Here is an 18,730-nt window from a genome sequence, read left to right on the forward strand (position 1 = left end):
TGCTAGGAAAGTGTTTGATTTTCTGTGATTTTAGAACAAACTGATGGTTTGGTACTTCACACCAAGCTATGCCAAACAATTTGGACCTTTCTCTTTGTGTAACTAGCCCACTACAATGGAACCGGTGCAAGCAGATGACTTGAAGCATGCAACAAAATACTGATCTGTTTGAGAGTAAAATAGAAGGAGGTGCGAAACAGTTTGAGCCCCTAAAAGTTTGGGATAAATATGTGGTATGAAATCCTGGCTCTAGGAAAAAATAATGACCCAAGTTTATTGAGATGAATCTTATACCACAGCTTTGTAGATGTTCATCAAGATACCTTTGAACATTTCATTTCAATTGTATGATTTTTTTCATTTTATTTTGCCTTAAAATATCGTTTTTGTCTGAGAAAATAGTATTTCTCCATTTAACTTTTTTGGGTTTTTTAAGCTTTCTTGTGGTTTTCTTTCTTCTACTCAATCTTTCACTCACTATAAGAACATTTAATTCTGTTTTTAAACTACACATGAAATGGAAAAAAAAATTTATATGTTTTGTTTTCCAAAAAGGAAAAAGATGCTAAATGGGAAGAAAACTATGATACAAAGCTTGTTGCAACTCTAAACACATCAAAGCACATGTGGGTGTAACCGGGTGGAGCAGGCTTTGCAGTGCACCTTGGTGGCTTCAGCCGCGTGGTGGACGCGCCACCCCTGTCTCCCCACTCAGCCGCTGCTTAAGGTCAGAACTTCACAGCCTCTCCACAAAGTTGCCTTATTTATTACCTAAACAGCTGAGGACAGGCACAAACCTCAGTTCTTATGAAACATTCCCGCTAAAATTCCAAACTTTCTGTTCTTTTTTTTAAATGTAGGTTGAAGAAAAAGCTCTGGCACTCACTTGCTTCAGAATTAGTTGAATGTGAAAGGTTAATTAAAGAAGATATTTAATAACCAAGGCTCTGTGTAGCAGTGTGGGCTTTTAGCATTTACTAAACAGCTAATTACACTATAACACAGGCTTTTTACAGTGAATTATCAGTGCAGAAACAGCCCAACAGTGATTTGCTAGTTAGTACATCTGTGAGATTAAAATGAGAAAATTACTTCTTATCTCAGCAAGGAAGTAATTGATTTCAATGCACTTAAAAATATAATATCGGCTGCATATTCAAAGAGATAGCACATTTTGTCACATAATGACAAATAACATAATTTGTTATATAACAGAATTTCAACATAAAATTATTCCTTTTTATTTATAAATCCCAGTTTTCTTTGTAAATAAAAATACAACCTAAGGAGAAATTCCCTAAGTCTTAGTTCACATCACTGCCTGGGACATTCAGTTTGTTAGCTGTTTTTTTTTTTTTTTTTAATATGTATTCAATCTTTCTTTTTGCTTCTTCACTGATAGCCATAGTTTACTTAAGCTGAATGCTTGCTCTTTCAAATAGGCCATCAAAATAGCAGGCAGAGAAATCTTTGTAGGAAGGCTATCTTACTCCAGTCAACTACAGTTACCTGGAAGAGCTTGTGGTATTTGAAAACATGTTAAAATGTGATGAATTGGAAAAAAAAAAGAAAAAAAAAGTTCTATATTTAAATATTCCTGACAGAGAATTGGATTCCCTCTTCTTACCACTCGTGATTCTTTCTTATGTAGCAATACTACTACTACTAAAGGTACCTGAAGCAAGAATGCAACATGTAATCGCAAGCCATATATTGACTTTTAATAAGAATATCCAAAGTAAAGTTAAATTCAGCAAATTTAACAAAAAGTTAAATTGAACAAATAAATAAATACAGCTGACCGTCAGCTGTTGTATTTTCTTTAAAGTTTCAAATTCACCAATACCAATGCCTTCCACTCTGGCTGTATTTCCACTTACAAGCCTAATGGCCGTCCTTGCTGTGTACAAGTTGTATTAAAAACACAACTGGGTGCTGTTTATGTAAAATAGCTGAAATTGCAATCCTAAAAATGCACACTTTGCTGAATTAGTCTTACAAGGTATTGTACCCTGTGACCTTGATACTTCCAGTTGCCTCAGATATCTGCTTACTCATTAAGCTTGGTCAGGACCCACAGCTTAGGTTCATGTATCTGCCTGAACCTCTGCAGAGTCTTGCTCAGTTTCTGCAGGAGATTTCTAGTCTACGCTCAGCAGGATTCCCGCAAATGCAGTAGCAGCCTCTGTTTTTATTTCAGACACAGCAAAAGAGGACATGCTCTGCATCCTCTTGCCTACTGCATCCCATTGGCTCGTGGAATGGACCGACTGGTGCAGTTCCTCTGCCTATTGGGATTCACACATATTTCTTCCACCTCTCTGGAGGTGTCCTAGCCCTCACGTCGCTGTGTGTTAGCCAGTTCTGCCTGTGTGTGCCTATGAATACCTGAGATGAGGAAAGCGGAGAAGGCAGAAAATAATTTTAAGTAACTGAACAAGAAAATGAGATAAAATTACTCCATAAGCTCATGTGTTTGCTTGGGAGGTTCCAGCTCCTGGCTGAGTAAGTGTTTCTGGTTGATGTAAAAAAGTTATAAACTAAAATACAGTCATGTTCTGGGTAGCAAAGTTAAGAAGCCAGGTCCCCTTGCCTCTACGTCACTGCAACCAGCAGGCTACAGAATAATGATGCTCACGTGCTTCCTGACCTACTGACTCTTTCATATACACACATTTGAATTAGCTTAAGATCAAGTTTTCAGAAAAGACCAAGGATAATGTTTTTTCCTTCTGAAATCAGTGAGACTATGTTATCTCCCATCAACCTGACTGTCTCTCATTAATCTGAGAACCTCAGGCTTTGGGCAATTAGCTCCCATTTAAAATGAGTAACATTCAGTGCTTCCTTTTGAAACTGATGCTTGGGCATGGTTTAACGTTACACCGTTCCTGAAAGTATTACAAAAACTTCGGAGTCCATAAAATGAGTTGCCAGAGCTGCTTCAATAGTCACGTATCAGTTTACTGACCAAAAAAGCTGCATTATTCCCTTCTTTTAACTTTTCAAAAATACTACTTAAACATTTTCACAGTGACAATAATAAAACACAACTTGATTCCAAAAGACAAGCTGCAGTCTACATCCTTTATAACTTATCTTCAATACAGTACTGCAAAAACAAACAGTGCACTGGACCCAAGCAATGTCAGGGCAGGTCTTTGTATTGCCGTATCATTTTGAAATCTAAGTCATAATGGCTGTGTGCCATTTTGCTATCGCTTACATTGAAATGTGAATTATAAACAAGTGACAGGTCCTCCAATTTAATTAGTCAAATGTCACAGCTTTCAATCCAATTTATTACATGTACTTCAATTAGCAATGCACTTACACAGAAGAAAAAACATGGATGCTTCCAAAAAGCAGCAGCGATATATTTAAAATGTAGAACTAATTAATCTTTTCATTGAATATCCCAGTGTGTCCAGCTTTCCTAGTTTTGTTGTTTAGACTGCAAGCTAATTTTGTAGAGCTCTCTAGATTCGTACCAAGCTAAACAGACTGCCAGCACACAACCAAACACACAGTTACACAAAATCCATTTTTTTTAGAAAGCCTAGCTTATTGATAATTTTGGCAATAGGATTTCTCTCTGAATAAGGGGAAAATTTTATTTTATAGGACTTTGAAAAAACTAAAACAGCTTTTGTGATTTAAGAATCAGCTTTTCAGTATATTTTCTCTAGATCCCAACATTACACCTTAAACATTCAGCAGATCCTTTAGATTTAAGAAGTACCGTCTTAGTGTTCACTGATTCATTAGGGTGCAGGTTGTGTGGAATTTTTAAACATTAGAGTTTCCTTTCAGCTAGCAAGTTTTCTTGTTCTTGTTAGTAAGGTATAAAACTGAAGCCAGTGCTGAAGCATCCCACGTTTATGAATGCACAGGCGGGTCACGTTCGCCTGAAGGCACTGGCCCGGGAGGGTTACACGGCGCTCCGGGGAGCTGGGTGGCCCCGGACAAACGGGGAGAGACCCCCAGCTGGTGCCCATGGCCACAACATCGCTCCTTTATTTTCTTGGCTTGTAGGCAGGGGTATGATGTGTTTTGGGGGTCTCTCACTGAGGCAACTTCTCACTCTGGGCTTTCTCGCTTTGCCCCTTCATATCGTCACGCAAGCTAACGCTTTTGCTGTCATCCCTGTTCAGTTCTGAGTTGCCACATATAGCTGCCTGTTCTTGTTTCTACAAGGCAAAAATACAAGTGAGATGAAGGAAGAGTCCCTCCCTATCCTAACCATAATGCAGCAAGTATCTTCCAACACACTGCAGCGCAACACAGCATAAATAAAACTATGAAACTTTCCCTATCTTGACCTCCCAGTGCTCCTCCTCCACTTCCACTTCAGGCTTTATGCTCATGCTGTATATGGTTACAAGGCAAAAAATAAAAAAAATAAATAAATAAAACACCCTCCCCCCCAAAAAGCATAAAAGCTTTGAAGAATGTCTCCAAATGCTCTTGTAAAAAAGATAAAGGCTTTAATTGATTAAAATGAAAGTGCTTTATCAACCGTAACTACAGTGTCACAGATAATAAGTAGTTTTTAACAAGTGGGTGACTAACCTTCCCCTTGGGTGCTCATAAAAGCCTTGCAAGCACTGGTGCAGCATAAAATCTCAAACAGCAAAGGCTTATGAGAGAGCCCCCAGCAAACCAAACAAGAATGCTAATTTTGTTCATTACCAAAAATAAAAGGGAAAAAGGAAATGTTTGACTACTTTAGTTTCCTTGAAATGGACCAAATTAGCAGAACCAGAAATTGTGTAGTCACGGTTGGCATGCTGACACAAGAGAGTAGCTAGTGTTCACATTTGAAATCTTTGCTTTCCCAAAATAAGCAAAGTATTCACAAATGCACAGTAAGTGCCTAACAGTTTGTAAATTCTTCTGCATACAACATGACATCATGCAAATACATGTATACAGGTTGACTTTTACCCATCTAACAGCATCAGACCTGGGCCTCTGGATCATTTATGTCTGGCTTAAGCTCCTACCCTCTCCACATGAATGACTTTATTACCAAGCCATGCATATTTAAGAATGTGAGACTATTCTGTTCTAGAGTGTAATATCAAGCCTTACATCTGTATTTTCTGAATTCCAGAAAAGGAGTTCACATACCATTGGATATGGACAGTTCCTATAGTTCTGGTTAAATATAGCAATTAAGATGTAAGTGTCTATCCTTTTTTATACACAAGTAAAATTCTTCTGCAAACCAAAAATTAAAAAATAAATAAATAATATCTATCAAAGCTATATTCTGCTCTGTGATCACTGTGTGATTAGTGGAACTTAGATTATTATGTATCATATCTGGTCCAAATGCATTAGAAAATATTTTCCCCCTCTGCAAACTCTGTAATACAAAGAGGTCCAAAACAGTTCTAGAGTCTGTCCGTGAGCATGCACACGCAGGCACATTTATATTAATAATAGCTTTTGTATTGTCCAGAATTGTAAACAGTGTGTTCAGGACCTACTAATCAGTATCTGCTTTACAGCTGATGTTTTCATATGAATGACCATGATATTATTTGATACAGCCAAGTAAGAGCTAAATTTATTGGCTGAAACTGGTGACATGGCCAAGTTGACATAAGGGTTTTATTGCAAAAGCAAATTTCAATCAATCACCTAAAATCCACGCTGACTAAACTGAACATTTCAGCCATCAGACCAAGATTACAGTGGAATGAATCAATTAATGAATTAAAAACAACATGGAATGAGAAAAATATTAGATCATGAAGGAGAGCGTACTTTCTCCAGCACTTGCATCTAGACACTGTCTGCCAAAAGACTAGTACCTTTTATTTACTGTATCAGTAGTGCATATTTTTAATTGATTTTTTATTAAAATTATAGAATAACAAAATCAAATTAAATGTCTTTCTTTTCAAATCATTCTGCTAGTCTTTGTTCTTGAGAAGCAAACTACAGTAAAAGAAGGGAAAGCCAAGTTTTCCGTGAAGCAGCGTTTTAGAGCGTCATCTTCCTGAATGCCACTAGTGCTCATGCTGGTGTTTTTTAAGTGGTGTAAGTTTTCCTACATCAGTGTGAAGAGGTGTTTCCCTACCATTAAAATTCATCGGGTAACAACTGTTGACACTACATATATTGGATAACTAAAATTTAGGCAAAACTCCTCCCCTCTTGTACAAAATATTTTACCCACTCTAACACTTTTCCCTGAGTTCTTCCTTTTACCTGTAATTTCAAACATAAAAGGAAGGTGAAAGACAAGAGCTGGCAAAACTAGCAAGTTTGCAGCTGGCCTTTCATACAACAAATGCAGGTTTTAATCTCATAATTCTTTTTCTATGTTTGTATGACTAAGTTGCGGCTGACTGAACACTCAGTGACGTACAGTGCTTACTTCTACGTAGGACACGCCATAAATCCCACCAGTGCTTACTCAGACTGCCAGCTGCGGTGAATCTGCTTTTGAATGTGGTGCATGCTTATAACCATTTCAAGAATTGAGAAATATCATGGGTTTACCTTTGATAAAACTACTGCACAACACATGTTTGAAGGTATTTGCTCCAATATACTATGCATCCTTTTATGCGGCCTTGGGTCAATCAGTGAGTGCAAGTCCCTACTGTCATTCTCCGCTTTTCTGAGCACTTGAGACAGCTTTTAGGTGAAAGCATTTCAAACTGGGAATTGAATAAGAACTTAAGCAAGGCAGCTGATTGCAAACCACCCTGTGAAAAGAGCAGCCTAAATGGAAAGATTATAGGAGCGACATCTTTCATGCCACCGCAGTGAAGTCAGTAGCATTTACGCAGTCTTTTCGGTAGTGACTCGGTAGCGACATAACTGATGCTTTGTCGGTTAAAGCAGAATTTTTGTAACATACATTTAGCTGGACTGGCTTTACTCTTTGCTTGTAACGGCTACGCGTGAACTGCCCGCAGTACCAGCCTTCTGTGATAAATCTCAGTGTGCAAGATGAAGGGTGTGCTACGTGTTTCCCCACGCTGGGAGCCCAGGGAACTTAGAGCTGGTCATCTCATTATTGAGAGTAACGCCTCGGGAGCACCTGATGTTTCACCTTGGCTTAATCGCATCGGCAGTAAGGGAATGCATCTACAACGTAATGCAGCTTCTTTCCAAAGCTGTGCTTTGGAAAATAAAGGGACGGACACCTAAACCGATTCAAAGAACAGACGTTTTACCGATCTAAAAATTATTGACGTAATACACCAGAGGGAACTTTTATTTCTGAGCCAAGAATTAACTAGCCTCATCTATACAAAATTGTCAAAATACATCTGGGCACAGTTTGTTTTCTTCATACAGATCTTTTGTAAAATCAGTTCTCATTTTTTCTGGCAGGCAAAGCTCATTGGTAGTCTAAGTAAGGTGCCAACAAAATGGCCTAATTCCTGGCTTTTTTTGTTTTTTTTGAAAGCTGTATTCATCTCCATAGAGTTCATAAAAGTAGCAATTAGGACATTTGCTAAGTGTAAAAATGATACTTTTGCAGTGGTGCTGTTTCTGTATTTTTGCATTAACTGAAAGTGCATTTTTAATAATGTTCCAGATTGGTTTTTTATTAATACAGCCTCAGAACTGTGTACAGAGCATTTGATCTGCAGACATTCTCCCAGTACAGGGAGAGGCATGGTAATACTGAATTTCTTAAAGCAGATGGATGCTGATCAATACTGTGTTTTGCATACTGCCTGCCACTGCAGGAGCTGCAGAGAAATGCATTTGTGTCTGTACCTCCTCGTTTTGTAAGATCTGAAGTTTCCAATCATTAAAATGAGCATTAAAGCACCTGGCATCACTGCTAGCTCCTCCTCCTCTCACCATGATCAATTGTTATTGACACATGCAGTCTGATACCAGTCCCAACATGTAACATTCAAAATATAAGGTCATTTGGCTTGAGAGAGTGGAAATCAGTGTGTACAGCCCCAGAGCTTCTGATATCATCAGGACAGCTACAGGATTATGAGTTTGGATGGAAGACAGCACAGTTGCCTCAGGACAGCCTTGCCACTCTGTGCTGTGAGCCAAGAATATCTCAAAATATCCCCAGGAATATCTCAAAGCTCAGTTTTGTTGGGGCTGCTGCTCATAAGAAACACCTCACTGCCACCAGAAGAGACACCAGATTCAGGAACGATGTTCTGTCATCCAGTGCTGCAGCATGATACCAAAATAGCTCTCGCTGTCTTATTCTAGGAGCCCCACCTCTCATTTGAGACATTAAACTAAAATAGGTGAAAATTAAATAGCAAACTAAAAATGCAACTTTACTGAAAAAGTTATAGGTGCACTGTATATCCCAGTTGCGATCATACTTCAGTACATTCCTCACATCTGAACTTCTCTTGCAGTTTTGAGGAAGCATCCAAGTTATGTTACTATTCACATGTTATTCTGTTTCAGTATCTCTAACTGCTAGGTATTTCTGAGTGCTGTGACCTTGCAACCACATTTTTCTCTGAAGGTGGCTGCATCTCAGCTGAATGTAAACAGATTTTTTCCTATTTAGAATGAACCCAATTTTTAATAATTTTTAACATATTTCAAGATTAAAGATACTACTGTAAGTGTGAGAGTCTTTAATTTAGAAGGCTGTTAGTAAGTACTGCAATGGAGTTATCCTAGGTTTTAAATTTGAGGAGGGACATTTCGCTGTAGCTGAGATTAAAAAGAAAAATTTAGGAGGAACGCAGACCTTACAAGCTTCCCAATCCTTTGTCCGCAAATCTACATCTGATTGCTAAATTCTTGTTCGCTAAGTAAAGAATGTAACTGAGAAGGGCAGTGACTATTTACCGACTGCGGCCACGTCGTCTCCCTGTCCGACACCATGCGCTTGACTGACTTTGTGCTGTTATTGCTCCCCAGGACAAGAATCCAAATCGTTTCAAGGGGTTTATACAGCAGGCAGTAAAACGCTCGCCTTGCTGTGTAGTTCTTGTTTTTTGAATAAATGAGCTGCTTGAAACTCTCCTTATAACTCTGTACTTAGACTAGTATAAAATCCATTTTATGAAAGGCTTTTCTTCTCCCTACGGCAGTAGAAAATTATAGCATGGAAGTGAATTGTCACTTGGCAAAGCAAAACTGTAGATGGCAAACTGGGAAGTGATAGCTGCATCACGTACCACAACGCAAGGAAAGGCACAAGAAGAGCATATAGAAATAGGAAAAACAGAAACACAACAAATAAAAAAGCGGAACGCGAGGGAGAGTTTCGCAGAAGGGACAGCTGCACGAGCCAGACCTATCTGATTTACAGGACGTGCAAAGCTGTACAGGATTGTGCAGCCCTATCCCCATCACCAGAGCAGCGCTGCTTCCCGTCAGGGAGAATGAAGCCCAGGCAGCTGCAGCAGAAGTCGGGGCAGGGCACTAGCGGCAGCGGCAGGGGAACGCTTGCAGAGGGGCAGGTGTTTTTAGGGGCCTGGAACTATTTCTGTTACCTACTGCATGAGACAGGAAAGATGACAGATTCCAGTGCACACGTACAGGTAAGGGCCTCAGGTGTTCATAAGAGATTTCATTCTTTAGTAAATTCTAATCTATTGTGTTTCTGGTTGAACCACTTCTCTTGAGACACAGGAAACCAAAGAAGGGGTTTAGCAGAGCTGAATCCAAGGAGAATTTTCAGGTAGGACCCTTTCCCAGATGGAGATAAATTCAAACTTGCAGGTCAAAACACCCTCCATATGCTGAGAAGAAAGGAGTAGGCATCAAGCTTATCAGCTCTTATTTCAACATTAACCTATAATAGTCTTTAAATTGTGAGGAAGAGGTAGATTTTTAAAAAGATAAAAATTTACCAAAATTAAAATAAACCCTGAAGCTTCTTTGTGATCTCCTGCACCCTTGCTTTATATTTTCCCATGCCTCTTTAGTTCACTGGAGTTATAGCTAAATTAGGCACTAAGAGACAGACCAATATTACAAATCCTTAGGGATAGATGCACTAACTGGGACAGCTTTCTAGGTGGACATCATTTTAGGCCCGAATTTGAAAAATCTGACCACAGGAAAGAACACAAAGACACAGTAGCAAAGGATACTTTCCATGGGAAGATTAAATTTTATCAATTAATCATTAGAAAGCAAGAGCTCCTACAGACACCTACATATCTGAAATTTTACTCTGAACGCAGCCATACACTGATGCAGATACTTTGTGAATGTCAATTTTTTAATGATGTTCTTGGGTTCTCTAGCACTATTCTCTCTTGTACAGAAGCAAGACAGAGCTGATCAGTTGATGTCTGGAGTGGATGATATTTCTAAACATCTTAACGTCACTACCAAGGGCCTCTGGGCTTCACTAACTGTCTCTGTACTACACATGTAATATTAAAGATATTTAATGTTGTTATAGCCATGTACAGTCCTAGAAAAAGGTTCTAGAGAAAGCACTGAAATCAAATTTCCCACATACTAAGTTTCAGAAGCAAAGTAACTGTAAGCACTGATTCCTAAAGGTAGTACATTCAAATGTAAAATATAAGTCTTTGCCCTAATTTTTTCAGAAACAGGTTTCAATGGGAATCAAATATAGCCCCCTGCCTGAATATGAAAAAGGTCTGATTACTTGCAACACTATAGAAGTGTATTTGTTCCTTTCAAAGGTGAGATCAATAAATATAAATGTCGCTAAGTGATATCTAATTCACAGATTATTAAAACATCAAACAAAGTAGAGGAATGATCCTTTCATAAAGTCCATTTGAACCTTGAAGATTTAAATCCGACTTAAGCCCTGTTGGTTTTATGGTATCTTGTAAAATATAGTACATTTCCTAATTGTAAAGATCTGCTTAGTTCACTATAAGTAGCATGTCATTGCAGTATAGCAAGGGTGCAGAGTGGGTTCAGCAGAGCCAGCAGCTCCTACTTTTTTCAGTTTGACATGAAATTCAATGTAATTCATGCAATTGCTGCACTGTGTCTGGGGATAAATGCAGAACTTGCATTTCCTGTGCCAACTGCCAGACCTGATAACATTGGTGCGACAAGCAGCCTGTTTGTGACAACCCAGCGAATAATGTACCAAACCTTATTCCAGAATCAGTCTATTACACAGATCTTCCCCTAAATCTGAAAACGAGCCCCATCGTTACACTGTCACTACACAGAACCAAGGTCTCACGGCTTTGCTTGCTGTCAGCCTTCACGCTCATTTTGTTCCAATTTTATTCATATGCAATGATACTACTTCAGATGCTGATTTCAGAAATTTCCGTGGAAGAAATGAAAATGATGCTTGTTTGAGTCTACTCTGGTTCATATTTCAAGGCAAGGGGCCTGATTCTGCTCTGTGGCTATGTCCACACAGACAGTGATGCTTGTAACCTGTTTCACATGCCAGAAGCATTACAGAGACATAAATCACCACTTCTCAGAAATCTCAAGCTGGAGTGCCACGCTGGCCTGATTGTACCACATCTCAGATTGCATTTTGTCATACAGATGCACCTCGTGTTGCTTCAAAGTGAAATCACTTTGATGATACATATTTTTAGTGCTTCCACTGATACCAAGACATAATAGGAGAACTCAAGTAATGATTGAGATCTAACTAGAGATGTAGTTCATCATTCTAGTTACTCTTTGCATACAAGCATGATGTAAATGTGAACGTAAACCATTCTTTCTAGTTTGTACCATTTTCATTCTCACACAGCTGCCTGGCTCTAAGGAAATTATTTGTAAAATTTTATGCAGTAATATTATCCAAATTCTTTTTGATACTTAAAATCACATCTAGAAAACTTGTGGCCCTCTTATGGAGCACTCCAGTTCTGTATTCAACCTTCTGCTTCATTTGCAGTTATACAATATCTCCATGTGCTGCAGCCTTTGTTCACTTGGCAGGCGTTCATACAGCTGCAGCTGTATATTAATTTAGTTTAATTGCCAGCTCTACAACCAGATAGTTCTCCATAAGTCAACCAAAAAATGTGCCATGAACCTTGGCTGTAAAACTAATGTTTTGCAGTAGCTTTCCAAACAAATTGTGTTTCCAGTTTTATGAAATTGAAAGTTCAAAATTCAAAGTGTGGCAAACTTTCTCTTATTTACATGCTTCTACAGTTTCAAAATCACGCTCTTTGTTCTATTTTAGTATTTTGCATATGTGAGACGGAAAGCATTAGCCACATGACAAAGAGCTGTCATAACCATTTAGGAAGCATCATTTACCTGATAATTTACTTTGATCCTTCTCAGCACAAAATTAAACTGATTTGTTCTTTCTGCTGGGAGCCACAAGTGATTATTCTAGCCTTAAACTTAAACCAAAGCCTGAGCTGAATTGTAAAGATCTATAAACATGCCATAGTTCTCCATGGGATTTATATCAATCAAAATATTGTACCGTTAAAAAACTGATGTTTTTGATGGCATCTTGTGGGCTGATGCATAGAGTAAGCAATCTATAAGAAAAAGCAGATTTCAGGTGGCAGATTTTTAGGAACAGACATCATTGTTACTGTCATGTGGACAAGAATAATGGTCTGAGCAATCATTATTTATCCTGAAGGTTTTTTAATTTCAATTGTAATGATTTATTGTGGATGGTGAAACAATCTCTTCTGGATTTTGTTCATGTTTCTAGTCTTTACAGTTAATAATTCTGTACTCAATGCAATAGCCTGATGATGGATAGCCACAAGCTTCAGATTTATTCATGCAAAAGTATTCAAGACTCCTGTTGCAAAAGCTGTTTAATGGCCATCTTTGAAAATTGGGTTATAAATCACTTACTAAAAAAACCCCTCCTAATATATGCAGTCTTTGAGATCTAGACTGAGTCTTACAGGCTGTTTCAGTTAAAATGAGACAGCTATTGGAAGGCTGAGGCTATCACACTGGGAAAGTTGGTCCTTTTAGTAAAACCTTTGATAGGGAAAAAAGATGATATTATTATTAATTATCTTACAGCAGGACTCCTAAGGCTCTAAATAAAATCATAGCTCTGTTATGCCAGATTCTGTACAAACACATAATGAGGGTGTGCATTCAAAATCTATATACAGGACAGACAAGTAATGGGGTAGAGGGAGTAAGAGGTCACAAACAAGAAGATTGCCCAAGGTCACACTGCCGCAGAGCTGATTATTCATCAGATCTCCTGAGTTCTGGCCACTTGGTCTAATACAAATACATTTCAGTCTAGACAAGAGAAGACTGGAGAGACACAAAACAGTCTTTAAATACCTAAGCGTAACTACAAAATTGTTCTTCTATACAAATATATAGAGAGAATATTTAGATCTATGTCTTTTATATATGTATTATATATATATAAAACAATTTTGCAGTTATTTTGTGTGCGAGTGTGCATGTGTGTGGATATATGTTTGTGTATGTGTATATACAAATATATACATATACATATATATATATATATATATATATATATCAAGAACAGGGTGGAAAGTGTGGGCTTTCCACTGGTAAGGACTATAAGACCACAGGGCACATTGCCGAGGGAGGTTGCAGAACCTTTGCCATGCGAAGATTTTAAAAGCAGACTAGAGAAACATCTGCCAGAAAGAGCACAACTGCGCATGGCTTGGTGGTCAGGCGAATGAGGCATCTGACTCCCCAAGATACCTTCTAGCTCTATTTTCTGTGATTCTGTGGCTTTAACCAACTTTTCAACAGTTTGAGTTTGAAAAGGATCTTTGTTAACCTAAGTATTACAAATTTCTCACCTCTTGAATTGCCTTAGTTTCCCTAGTAATCTGGAAAAGGAGTAAAGGAGGGATGACAAATTCTGATCCTGGTGTGACAGCTCTGTAACATCACGTGCCATCAGCTACACCTTCAGCGTCATACGCTTAGACAGACCAGGGAAGAATCTGTTACTCACATTAGGAGACACTTCTCTCGGAAATCTTTCCACACCGAATGTTTTGCTCATTGTATCATGAGCTGCATCAAATAATACACAGATAGAAAATGTTTCCCCAGGGCTTCATCAGTGCTTGAAGTTGAAAGATGTTTGGTAAAACAGGACAACCTCAGCAAGACGGTGGCAGTGCCACTGTCTACATCGTTCTCGAGCGAGTATTTATGGTGCTTTGAGGGGAGAGGGAGGTGTGGGGTGGCACACCTCCAGCTGAGATGGTCCCTCAAACCAGCCCCCCCCCCCCCCCCCCAGTTCCTTGCTGGACACTGATCCGTCAGCCCTGGATAAGGAGGGGACAGCACCCACCCTGGCAGTCAGGTCATGCGTCCGGCTGGCAGCAGAGCCGGCTGCATCGCCCCGAGCACCGCTAACCCCGGGGAGCTTGCGGTAGGCGCTGCACGCGCCCACGAGCGAGAGTCAGCTCGCGCGGCCCGGGGGCCGGACTGCCGCGCTCGGCGCGTGCAGAAAGCCCCGGCGGGCCCCAAAGCAGGGCTGCGGCACCCAGAAGTCACATTTCGGAGCAATGGCTCTAACGAGAGGTTTCACGGTACCCAAAGCATTAGTGGGGGGAGGCTGAGAATCACAGGCAGATGTAGGCACCAAAAGCCACCCGACACGGCTAAATCGTCACGAATATACGGGTCTAAGCTTTTCTGTGGCTTCACTACAGAAAGTAGACATCTTCTCCTACAATGTTGGCTTTGCGGTACTTTGAAATGAGGGAATGAAAAGTTCTCATTGTCTGAAAAGTGATTTACTACTCAGTCTTCCTATGGATTGGTTTTGTATTTCTTTCTTTTATTCTCCCTGACAATTTGGGATTTATCTTTCCATCCATTTTCATTTCAAACCACACAGAAAAAGATGCGATCAACCACTTTGTATTCAGTGACAAACTCCTCCTTTTATTATCAAACGCGTTCTGACTGTTGCTAAAAAAAAAAATGATGCACTTGATAGCACACAGGGAATTAAATATCGTCAGCTGCAAAGGGTACTTTTGCAGACTAATGCACGGCTCCTAGCAACAGTTAGGTCTAATTGCCGGCGACCGGCTGAAGGCAGAGGGTTCAGCTCCAGATTTTGAATACAGCAACGCTGAACAGTGTCTGAATCCAGGTTTTGATCCAGTTAAAAAAACAGAGACACAGAACAGCTTTCAGATATTTACTCAGAGTTTGGATTTTGAATCCCTTGCTGTCTGGGGCATTTGAATCTACAATGTTATTAAAGCTTATCTAAATACCTACAGTAGATGAACCGCACAGCTAGGTAGAGCTGATTAAAAAGTCTTCATTGAATTTGCCTTTATGGAAAAAGTACTGTTCTTAATAAAATCCAAATCCTCCTTAAAATGTGTACATTTCAGCCAAATGTTCTTTATAATATTTCAGCAAATTTGAAGAAGAATACAAATAAAAAATGAAAAAGCATACAATGGATATTTGAAAATCAAAATGAAAGTCCAGTTTCACCCAATTCTAACTTTGTACAGTCTGATTCATGCAGTAGAAAAAATGGGAGTTTCACCGTGTGTGGCAGCAAGTGGAGTAAGCCTAACTGCTACCTGAACCCAAAAAGCTTTGGATCCACTTACTTGTTAAACAAATCACCACGTTATTTGTGAATATTACAGGTCAAAGCCAGAAAAGGTTCAACAAACATGAGGAGAAGCAGATACCAGCAGAAGGAAATGTTTGTTGGGGAAAGGAAACCTGCACTGCCCTGCAGCTGCCTTCAGCCGGTCCTGCTGCCTCTCAGCTTATCTAAAGCTACCTGAGAATAAGCTGCTGATGAAAAATCTACTCAGTAAACTGTCATATTTCACATTCTCAAAACATAAGCCTAAATCAATTTACCCTGTTGTAAAACCAGGATATTAAGGGTTTTCTGCCAAAGTAATCTCAGCCAGTTCTGGGGCTAGAGGACGAGTCCAAGCCTGAACAGAGAGGGATGGATGGGAGGAAGAGATTCCCCCTGTGACTTCCTTTTCTCAGAAATATTTTGAGGAAAAAAAAATCCTATCATATTTTTGCTTCTTTGTCTCTTAAAGAGACAGGCCCCAACAATGATTCTTACACAAAAGCTCGGCTTTGGCATATTTTCACTAAAAATGAACACTGATAAAGATCACAGCAGTGCCAATGTTTTAATGAGAAAAGAAGGATCTTTCTTAGCTACTGCTTTGTAACAAAGAAAAAGCCATTTAGTCTATATTCATTCCAAATAGGCTGGTTGAAAGGTCATCCGAAATGTTTAATATATAAAATGAAAAGGTGCAGAAACAAAAAAGCAGAAATAAAAACATACAACAGCCACAGAAGAGCCAAGAATAAAGGAAGAAGGAACAGAGAGGAACTTGGAAAGTAGGACAGAAGGATAGAAAAGGGAGAATGCAAGAAGTAAAACAAGATAATAGAAGAAAAGTAACAAAATGGACAGCAAGGAAGGACATGGAAGAAGAAAAAATACTCAGTTTGGAAAGTGTTTTTCTGACCATCCATTGTATCTTCTCACAGAAGGGGGAAAACTGAGAACATTAAAAGGGGACAGATTTTTACAACGTTATTGCAACAGCATATTTCTTAGAGATCTTCACGGTAATTAATAAGAGTTTAAGTTTGCAGATTGTAGTGGCAATAGCATTAGATATTGCAGGACTTTTGAGGAAGCCAAGGATGTAAGCTTGAATTGCATGTCTGTGCTTAATTTCAGTTGTCTCAACTGTCTCATGTAATTTGTTATGCTTTGTTTTTTCAAAATTTGCATTTTAAAAATAGCATTCCAGTTCATATCTAGTATATCAGAGCTAATTATGGCAGACCGTGATTTTCACTGCTAGGTGCCCAATGTCAGGCTCCAAAGCCTACGTTTGCATACAAAATAATGAGCCTCAGTTTCAGAAGTGACGGAACTGAGTCTGCTCAGTGCATACTTAATAAAATTGCTAACATTCAGATTATTACAAAAATATACTGCTATTTTAATGCATTGCAAAACTCTCTCCTAGAATGCAAAGAATGATCTAGTCTTTCCCCAAAGGACTTTAAATCAAGAGAGAAGATTGTGCTATACCTCCTACTTTCCAATAGCGAGATGCTATTACGTAAGGTGAAAGCCGGTGGCATCTGACCCTGTGTTTTAACCAGGGCAGAGAACAGAGCAGAGGAAAGATCAGCTGCGGCTCTGCGATATTCCTATGGCGCACAACCCTTCTTTTCTTTCCATACGTGCAAAATCTAAGATAAGTGTGATGTCATTAGATAGATTTTTTTTTTTCTGGCTTCAAACATAATACTCCTGTTAAGATTTAAAGTGAATATCTTCGTATGTGCCATACTGTAATAATCTATTTTCTGCACAGCCCTGCTGGCTGCCTCTATAGCCCCTAGAAATTACACAGGCAGAGAATCTTATGGAGACCACAGGGAAAAAAACAATTTCTGTAAAACTCTCTAAACCCAGACAGTTTTCTGTGCCTGCGGCTAGGGCGAAGTTACGTCAGCGGTACCAGCACGATGCTGCAGCCGGCGGCTCTGGCTCGCGCTGGCCACGCCGCCCTGCCGTTCCCGTCTGCGGTGGCGGTGCCTGCACGCCCGGGGCGAACCGTTTCCCACCGCCTGCGCTCGGCCCGCGCGGGCGAGACGTCCGGCCCGCGGCGCCCGCAGCCCCTCGCCGGGGTCCCACAGCGCCGACCCGGGGGGCCGCGGCAGCTCGCCGAGGGGAGCGCGCGCGGGGGAAGCTTGCGTCGCAGCCTTTCAGCTACCCCTGCCCTGCGTAAATCCGTTGTATTTCTTATTTCCAGAACTGGGAGGACCCAGGCACGGCCGCGCTGCAACAGCAAACCCAGGGCCGGGCGGCTGGTTAAACCCCTGCTAGGCTTCCTATCCCCCCAGCCGTGCAAATGCTCTCGTGCCAACGGAACACAAAATATCTAACTTACTGCAAAGTAATGAATAGGTCAGTACCCTCTGAAGCTTTCTTGAGCAACTTAAAGGACAAAAGGACAAAAAAAAAAAAGAAAAAGAAAACAGCTATTTATTTATTCTGTCTCCTTGCTGAGTCAGCACCGGGATCATTATTTTTAATCAAAAGAAATATTTATGCCCGGAGGACTCAGATTTGTTGAAGCTCAAGGGCTGTGATAGAAACAAACCTTCATTCTCTCCTCCACTCAGGATTTACATATAAAAAGCATCTGCTTTGCATACAGTTCCTGTCCTTGTCCCGGGCTGCATAGGAGCACATGCTTAATATTTACAGTAAAGAATGGTGAGCCAGGCAATTGTCAATAATAAATATGATTTTAAATGTATTTTGGTGTGTTGCTACTGAAAGTAAAAACATACTCCACAAGGAAGAAAGTGAGGAAAACAGAAATGTGGCCTTAAATGAACATCTGGTGAAATAACCCATTTTCTCTGCATCAGTAAGCTCTGCATTAGCGCAGCGGCCTGGCGTTACTCGGGCAGCTTGTGGGGCGTTCGGGGGCGGGTGGTCGCGCTAGCTGTGGACTTCTGATTCCGGCGACACGGAAGTTTGTTACTCATCCTCCGGCGCTGCGCCCTTCGCTGTCCCGGTGCGGCCCCCCGCGCCAGCCTGCCTCCGCCAGCCAGCCCCCCGCCTCCCAGCTGCCTTTCGGTTTGGTGCCAGAACGGCCAAATCGAACGTGTCTCACTTCTTCCACCCCATCACTTTTACCAGCCCGTATCTTTCTCCCGGCCACGTTAGTGAGATGCCATCCAAGCTCCCGTCACCTTGCACGGCACCTCTGCAGTCCCCTCTCCCCTCTGGTTGCCCCTGCGA

At 40.3% G+C, this 18,730-nt stretch overlaps 1 protein-coding gene across 1 annotated transcript in view; it reads left to right on the top strand.

Moving 5' to 3' along the window:
- The window catches only part of SLC9A9 (solute carrier family 9 member A9), a 205,712-nt gene that overhangs the window by 129,264 nt on the left and 57,718 nt on the right, over positions 1-18,730 (top strand). The gene's annotated exons all lie outside the window — the stretch shown is intronic.

This window comes from Rhea pennata, chromosome 9, assembly GCF_028389875.1.
Source record: "Rhea pennata isolate bPtePen1 chromosome 9, bPtePen1.pri, whole genome shotgun sequence".
Taxonomy (NCBI): domain Eukaryota; kingdom Metazoa; phylum Chordata; class Aves; order Rheiformes; family Rheidae; genus Rhea; species Rhea pennata.